The sequence below is a fragment of the Oryzias melastigma genome, linkage group LG23 (assembly GCF_002922805.2).
Source record: "Oryzias melastigma strain HK-1 linkage group LG23, ASM292280v2, whole genome shotgun sequence".
In the NCBI taxonomy this organism is placed as follows: domain Eukaryota; kingdom Metazoa; phylum Chordata; class Actinopteri; order Beloniformes; family Adrianichthyidae; genus Oryzias; species Oryzias melastigma.
This window is the reverse complement of record NC_050534.1, coordinates 1,960,664-1,968,297: the sequence shown is the minus strand read 5'-3', so window position 1 is coordinate 1,968,297 and position 7,634 is coordinate 1,960,664.

Sequence of the window (7,634 nt, the reverse complement as noted above, 5' to 3'; positions counted from 1 at the left end):
GTCCCTCTCCCCATTTCACCTGCCATGCTGCCCGCCAAGCTCACCCTTTGCTCCAAGCAGTTTGGGGGTGTCTGAAGAAGTCGGTGTGACACAGAAACACACAGCCACACTGACATATTGACAGACAGCTAGCAGACGAGCACGCAGACAGACAACGCGCATATGGACCGACCGACAGACAGACAGACAGGCAGATGGACAAACCGCAAAGGTTAAGATGGACACACACAGACTCAAACACACAGACTGGGCGTGTGACATGTTTGATGCATAAATCATAAATCATCTTTCAGAAACACTAATGGGAGTCATAAATCTAAAAGGTGGATAAAACTGGTATTTTTATAATCTATGTTTTTTAAATCCATAAATTGGAGACTTTTTTATGTCAAATCTGCTGTTGGGAACCAAAACAAAACATTTTTACTTGTTTAAAAATGTCTACGTTTGAAGAAATGTCTATGCTTACGTTATGTCTATCTTGAAGGAAGTTCAGCTCTAAAGCCTCAGTACATGCACTCGTACGGGGGTGCAGTCTTTGGGTCCATGGAGGGTCGTAGACAGGAGCGGCTGTATCATGAAGCCCCATGACCATTTCTTTTGTTTTATAAACGTGTTGTGAAGTATTTGTAAAGACAATGTAAGTTACACAGACTTATGATGTGTGAGTGATGCGTTTGTACAGTGAACTTCCATCACACTTTAGTCTGCATCTACGAGCTACTCACTGACCATGTGCAAACACTGCATGTACGGTGTGTGCATGATGCTAAACTGCTCATTGAACAGCCGTAGAATGTTCTGGCAAACTGCACTCTAATGTCTCATTTCTATCAGCCCTATTTCTGACACTCTGGCCTCATTGCTCTTGTGCTGCTGATGTTCCTCTGCTCAGTTTTGCTTCTCTGCCAGTTCATCATTGCCTTCTCTGTTTTAGCTTTCTATTGGTTCAATATCACATTTCCTGTCTTTACGTTGGCAACCTCTTTCTGGATTTAGACTGATAGATTTGACTCTGGAGTGTGACCTTCTGTCCTCAGACTGAGGCTTTCTACTTCCTGGATCTGTCAGCTTTTGGACCTCTTGTCAGGTTCTGATTCATCCCTTGGATTACAGACCATTTCTTCTCTAAGTGTCCACATGAATCTAGATTTTGTTGACTCCACATTCGAGTCTAAGAAATGTTCTTTTTGCTCACTCCTAGGTCTTAACATTTATTTTGACTGGGAAATAAAAGGAAGTAGGTCCTTTAGTCTTTGTTTAACTTAATGAATGTCTCAGCAGTGGTTCATCTTTATCACAGTAAAAAGTTTCCAGCAAACGTGAACTCTTGGGTGCACTAGTAAGAAGACATGCTCGGTTTATCCCTGCAGACCTGCCCATGGTAGCTTGTTAGCCCCCAAAAGGTTGAGGATGTTTGGGGTGGGGCCAGTTCATTTCACACCGTGAACCACCCTTACCAGAGTTTGTTGGTAGCTCTGTCAAAGGTGTCTCGGTCCATGTATCTGGACCCAGCCGGAGTTCATACGGGTGAATTCACACCAAGGTGGCAAACAAAGTCTGGCCCATTTTACCCAAACCAATGAAATGACAAACCTATAAAATACACTTCTGGGACAAACTTTGACTAGATGACGTACATTGGAATTTTTATAAACTATCTAAGTTTTAAAAAGATAAACAAACAAACATTTTGCATGAGATTAATTTAGCTCCTTTGTTTCTTGCTCATTGGATTAACAATAGCCTCTTAGTTTTATGTGAAAGAGGAAAAATGCACAGAAATAAATAAATACTCTAATGTTTTCAATGCATAAACAATAATTGTTTTTAATTAATCCGCGGACCTTGAAGGGTTATGTGCTCTCCGTGAACGCCAATTAACAATATTTTACAATAAACATGCTCTCACACCCCCAGGAACAAACTTATGCTTAAAGGTGACAATGTGACAGAATAGAAGCAAACAGGAACAAAAGCATGACCCCCCCCGACAAGTTGGCCTTAATTACAGCAGGCATTCACAGTAGGACAGTGAATTAGTGCAGTTACCTCTCATCACTACTGTAAAAGCCTGAGGTCGAAAGATTAATGCGCACATACACACTTACTGGACAGACGTGCGAACACACAAAGCAGGACGCCGTCACATGATCTTAGCAGCTTTCAGGGTGACGTGGGGTGACGTGAGGGTCACCGTTCTTTCACTGTCAAACACGCTTAGATTGCACCGCGCTGGTTTTATTCCTTGTTGATTGTTATTTTGTTTTTAAAGATGCTCATCATCGTATGGGAAGGTAAATTATTTTAACAAGTTAGCCGACGTTATTTGAATCTTTTTTTTAAATTTAACTCTAACATAGTTTTTCTAAACTTAATAGAAACTTTTCGTAAAATAAGAAATGAACAGATTAGAGGAAACTTTTCTGATTCTTTTTCGGCCTTAAAACTTTATAGTCAAATTCATATGACATATAACATGCTCTGTTCACCTTTCAGCGATCAGCACCGCTCAGGAGTTTTACGCTGCAGGTCCTTCCTGACATGACCCTGTACTTTATCTGGGCCGGGGACTGGCACAGGGAGACCCAGACTCCGGTCCACATGTGGGTACACAGCTACGCAGAGTGTGAGGGTCCTGCCCTGAGACCCACACTGGATGAAGCTCTTTGGGAATCAAACCTAGAATTATCATTTGCCAGTCATGCACTTAGCCAACTGATTCTTCCAGAAATTCTGTAGAATCACCCAAAACTATTTATACAAATGGAGTTCAGAAGTGTTTTTGCTGGGACTTGCGGTAAGAGTTGCAGACTCTTCCCCTCCCTTCTCCCTTCACCTCCATTTGAAGGGGCAGTTTAAGTACAAGTGTGTCCTGTATTTTCTTTTTCATTTCACCCTCCAAACAGAGGGATGTAAAGTCCTCCATTGGGAGGCTAAACTGCATCGCGCTAAGAAGTGGTTTTCTTTACATGGGGGTGCTCTGAACTACAGAAGTTTACATTTAAATGTAAGTAATGACTTTTAGTTGTAGCGTGACCTTTTTAAAGTTATAAAACCGCTGTTGTTATGTATATGTGAGCCCTGGAAGCTCCGCCCTAATGCTAGTGGACCGGCGATTATTAGTGACGTCATCGAACAAAAGGGACATCCAAAATATGAGACACAATTTTTTCATAACTCTCCGTTTGGAGTGATAAATGAAGGGAAAGGAGAAGGGAAGAAATCGGACCACGAGAACATCTATGTTGTTGGTATTAATGGCTCAGCGATATGTCACGCTGGTAACATATTAACTACAAATCCCATCATGCAGTGCGTCAGCTGCCTTGCTGAAAGAGGTTTTAAATCTCAATGGGATCCACCCTGGTTAAATAAAAAAACAAAAAAACACCAGATTGGCCAGAATGGGGGATTTGCTGTCCAATTGGACGCTTTTAATTCTGGGAGGCAAACGTTGCTTTGGGCGGATGGACCTAAATTGGGCGGTTTGGGTTTGGTTTGGTTTGGTGGTTCTTTATTGAAACACGTCTCCATAGGGACGGGCAGTCAGGGGAGAAAGGTCAGCCAGTTCCTCACCTGTGAACTCTCCTCTCCATCGTAAGGAACTATTAATAAAATAAAAATGTGTCCTTTAATCTACTCTATAATTGTTATTTATCTGAATTACGTTCAATACTTTTATCCTCAAACTCTCTGTATTTTGCATGTTTTTACAATGACGGCAGAGAAGCAGGTGAAACAGCGCCCAAGCACAGACGACTGGGCAATCCCTAACAAACTGTCATCACGTGCATTTAGCTAACTCAGCAGTATGCTAATAATGTCATTCTTTATTGACTATTTATACACTGTAGACATTTTTACTATAAGTAATTATTTTTTTACATTAGTGGTTTCGTTGGTGTTTTATCTGACATAAAGCTGCACTGAAAAGACAGATGTTATATTAATAGACAAACAACAGATCGTTTGTTTATGAATGTATAAACGTTTTTTGGGAGATTTTAACTATTTGTGTTGCACAAAATTTGGAAAATACCAAATACTTTTGGAGTAATCTCTGTGAAAAGTTATTTGTTGTTGTTTTTAACGTTTTATTAACACCTAAAATATTATGATAATATCAGATTTTAAAAAATGAAATCACTCTTATACATTTCATAAAGATTCAGGACGTCACACAGCAAACAGAAACAAACTTCATTCTAAGAAAACCTGCAAGGACTCCAGCTCTGATAAAACATCCCAAGGATTTGTTTTTGCTGAAAAACACACTATTTTATTTCCAGGTTTTGTTTGTTTTGTTCTTCAGCATGTTCATAACATGATAATTTTATGGAGAGCAAAATATTATATAAAGTTATGTAAAGTTTAGGTTGATTTGTTCTGGAATAATATTACTGTCAGATTTAATTCATATTCATGTTTAATAAGTTAGACTTTAGAAGAGTCATACCATGAAAAATCGACTTATTGAGCTGTAAAGTGTATTAAACTGTTCATTCCTCACTATAAAGAACCCCAAAGGGGTATTTTGATCCGTTCATGCATTTAAGAGTCATCCTCTAAAAACCTGAACACCCAGCAGCCCCTCCCATACCCACAAAAACCAGCAGGTCCTCACGAGCTGACATAGACAAGAGAACAGCCCCTTTCAGGAAGACTGCATTGACAGCTCCGCCCCCAGACTAACAAACACACTCTCTTTGAAGAGATGGCAGCGACCAACAAAACGCTTTCATTTTATACGCACAATACTGCATATCTTCCCATTGAGTCCGGTCTCCACAGCCATCAGGCCCAACAGGCGTTCGTTACTTTAGATGCCGGTCTCTGTAGAGGCAGGCTCCTTCAGGACGATGATGGACAGCAGCATCATGGTTCACACTAAGGTGAGAAGGATTTTTGATACGGAGATTGATGATGCTTCACAGACAACACAAATGCTCACAGCCAGTGCTGATAAATGTTCTCATTTCAATAAATCTTCATCTGAAGATGTCTGCATTCTTCGACCAAATTTCACGGCATGAGGACCCAGTAGTGTCACCATTGTGTCTGTGATGGAAGAAACAGTGCTCTCCAATAGACGCCGGTCTCTTATACACACCAGGCATGCTGGGACTTTTTTTTTGGATAAAAGTCGTACATAGTTTACTCTGAGGGGTATGTGTATATGTATGTATAGGGCCTTTAAAAGTTGCGTCTGATATTCTCTACATCATGAACCAAAGATTTTCATTCCTGAATTTAGTTTTCACATTTTATTAACATTAGGGAGCACCTTATCCCGTAAATGCTGGAGCTTTAGCTCCTGTGTTGACATTCTTTCAACTCTAGTTACTCTTCAATCTGTTACGCCATCCACGTAACTCCAGCAGAGTCACTTGGTCGCGTAAACCGTCAAAGAGTTCCGATAGGTCAGAGGTCGTGTTCTCCAGGTGTTGTGGTGCTGATCCTCAAACAATGGAGCTTCACTGTTACCTCCAGTGTTGACACACGCTGAAAATAAACCAGATTGACCAATCAGGGAGTGATGTAAAGATGGCTCCTTTTTCATTCATGGGAGTGCCAAACATTTGAAAATTGATCACAGAGAAGAAGATAATAATTGGGATTTTTGGAATTCTATGACATGTATTGAATAGAGCTGTGATGGAAAAGCCTGGAGCAAGATTCCTGAAGTTTGCACAAAGACTCTTCCAACTGTTGGTGGCAGACGTGATAGTAAACAGTAGAAGAAGAAGCCCCTCCCTGCTTGTCCAGTGTGAACAGTATGGGCTAAATGAGCGATCAGACTGCTCCGCAGCATCAGAACAGGTTGTTTGGTAAACGCCTAATTGATTTCCTGCAAGAAGACCCAGATGGTGACCTGCTGCATCAGGAGGGCTGACGGGTGAGGACGCGTACACGTGTAACACGCCGTTTCCTGTGAAGATGTTGATTGACGGCATTAACGAATGCAGTGCAGATGAGTCCCCTTTGAGCTGTCTAATTAGACATTAGCATTGAGATGTAATTACCTGAGAGGGCTTAACAGGTTTCACTTAACTACTCTCCCCCTGCTGCATGTCAGACGAGGCTGGCGGGCTGCGCTGTCAGAGCGCTGCGCTGCTACAATGTCTGTACAGCATGTTTAGATACAGTAGTGATAGCAGTTGGTGTTTGGATCGGAGAAATGTGCCATCCCTTTTTCCTTCTGAAAATTTTCCTTTTTTTTAACAAGCAACAGTGTTATCTTTTTTCGTTCGTGCTTTTTCCATCTCTTTGTAGTTTGAGTCGAAAGTGCATTAGGAAACTCTACGAAGCAACATGGGTTCAATTCCTGATCAATATCCACCACTCAAGTGGCAAAAAAATGGAAGAAAAAAAAGAAAGAATGAAGCCTGTTTGCTTTTCAGTTTCCAAAAGCCTTTTTTTTTTATCCAGAACAAAAAAAAACGAAGCCCTGATCTGTTAGATGTGTTTGCCAGCATCTCCATAGCAACCATCAGCACCAACCTTGACACTGGAGTTGCATTGTCTGGGACCCTGACATTAGATAAATAAATTACACAACCTTTGGTGCAAACAGACAAACATGCTCACTTTCTCTTCCACATAGAAACACAACAAAACAACACGTACCCGATACTCTGTATGGCCTTTAAATGTGAACATATAGACAACAAACTCCATCTGTACCCACACGGCCGATCCACACTCTCACAAACAGTTAGCTCAAACACTATAATTTTCCAACCTTGATGATAAAAACAGACTGTTAGGGCGAGCCAAGTGCAGACTGTCAATACAAGACAACAGATTGTGAGAACCCTGTGAACTCCGATACAGCCTCCAACATACCTCTCAGAAGCACCGGGAGGAAATCTATGGGTCGCTGAGCATTGTCTCCTTCCCTTTGGAGGTTCAGTCCTTACCTCTGATGGAGATCAATACCATTATCATGTTGACAGAAAGACAAACAGACACACTCTGACAGGAAGCAGCTAAAGACCTTTGGACAGAGTGACACCTACCCACTGCTCTCATGTGACGTTTTCTCGTATTCCGATGGTTCCAAGGCAAAAAATTCAGCATTTTTAACACTGACAGCCAAATCCTGGTTTTGGAGGCATTTTCATTTTTAATTCTTTTTAACTTTGAATTCAAATAAAGTGAGGGAACGTTTTGAGATTAAAATAAATCTTTCTTTGAATGACAAAAAAGAAGACAAACATTAATGAAATCACATCGTTTTTAAAATATTTTTCGATTGAGTTTGCAGTTAACGCTTTTTAGTGGATTGTGATAATTGGTGTTCATCAAATAAAAGTTCCGGTTGTGCTAAGGGTTTCCTGTTGAACTGCAGGGATCTAGAAGAATCTGGTAGCCAAATGCTGACTACCAGACCCTTCTGAGACAGAAGAGTCACAAGTTTCATTTCATGAGCCTCAAGATCTTCCAATTTAGCTGTGAGGTCATAAGCTTTTAGATTGGATTCACTCAGTGGTGTGAATTATTACAAGTTATTTGTTTTTTAGTATTTTGTGTTTTTAGTTATGGAGGCTTCATGGTGATGTAGTGTTGGTGCTCTTGCCTCACAGGAGGAAGCTCCTGGTTCAAATTCCAACTAGTTCCTTTCTTTTTGA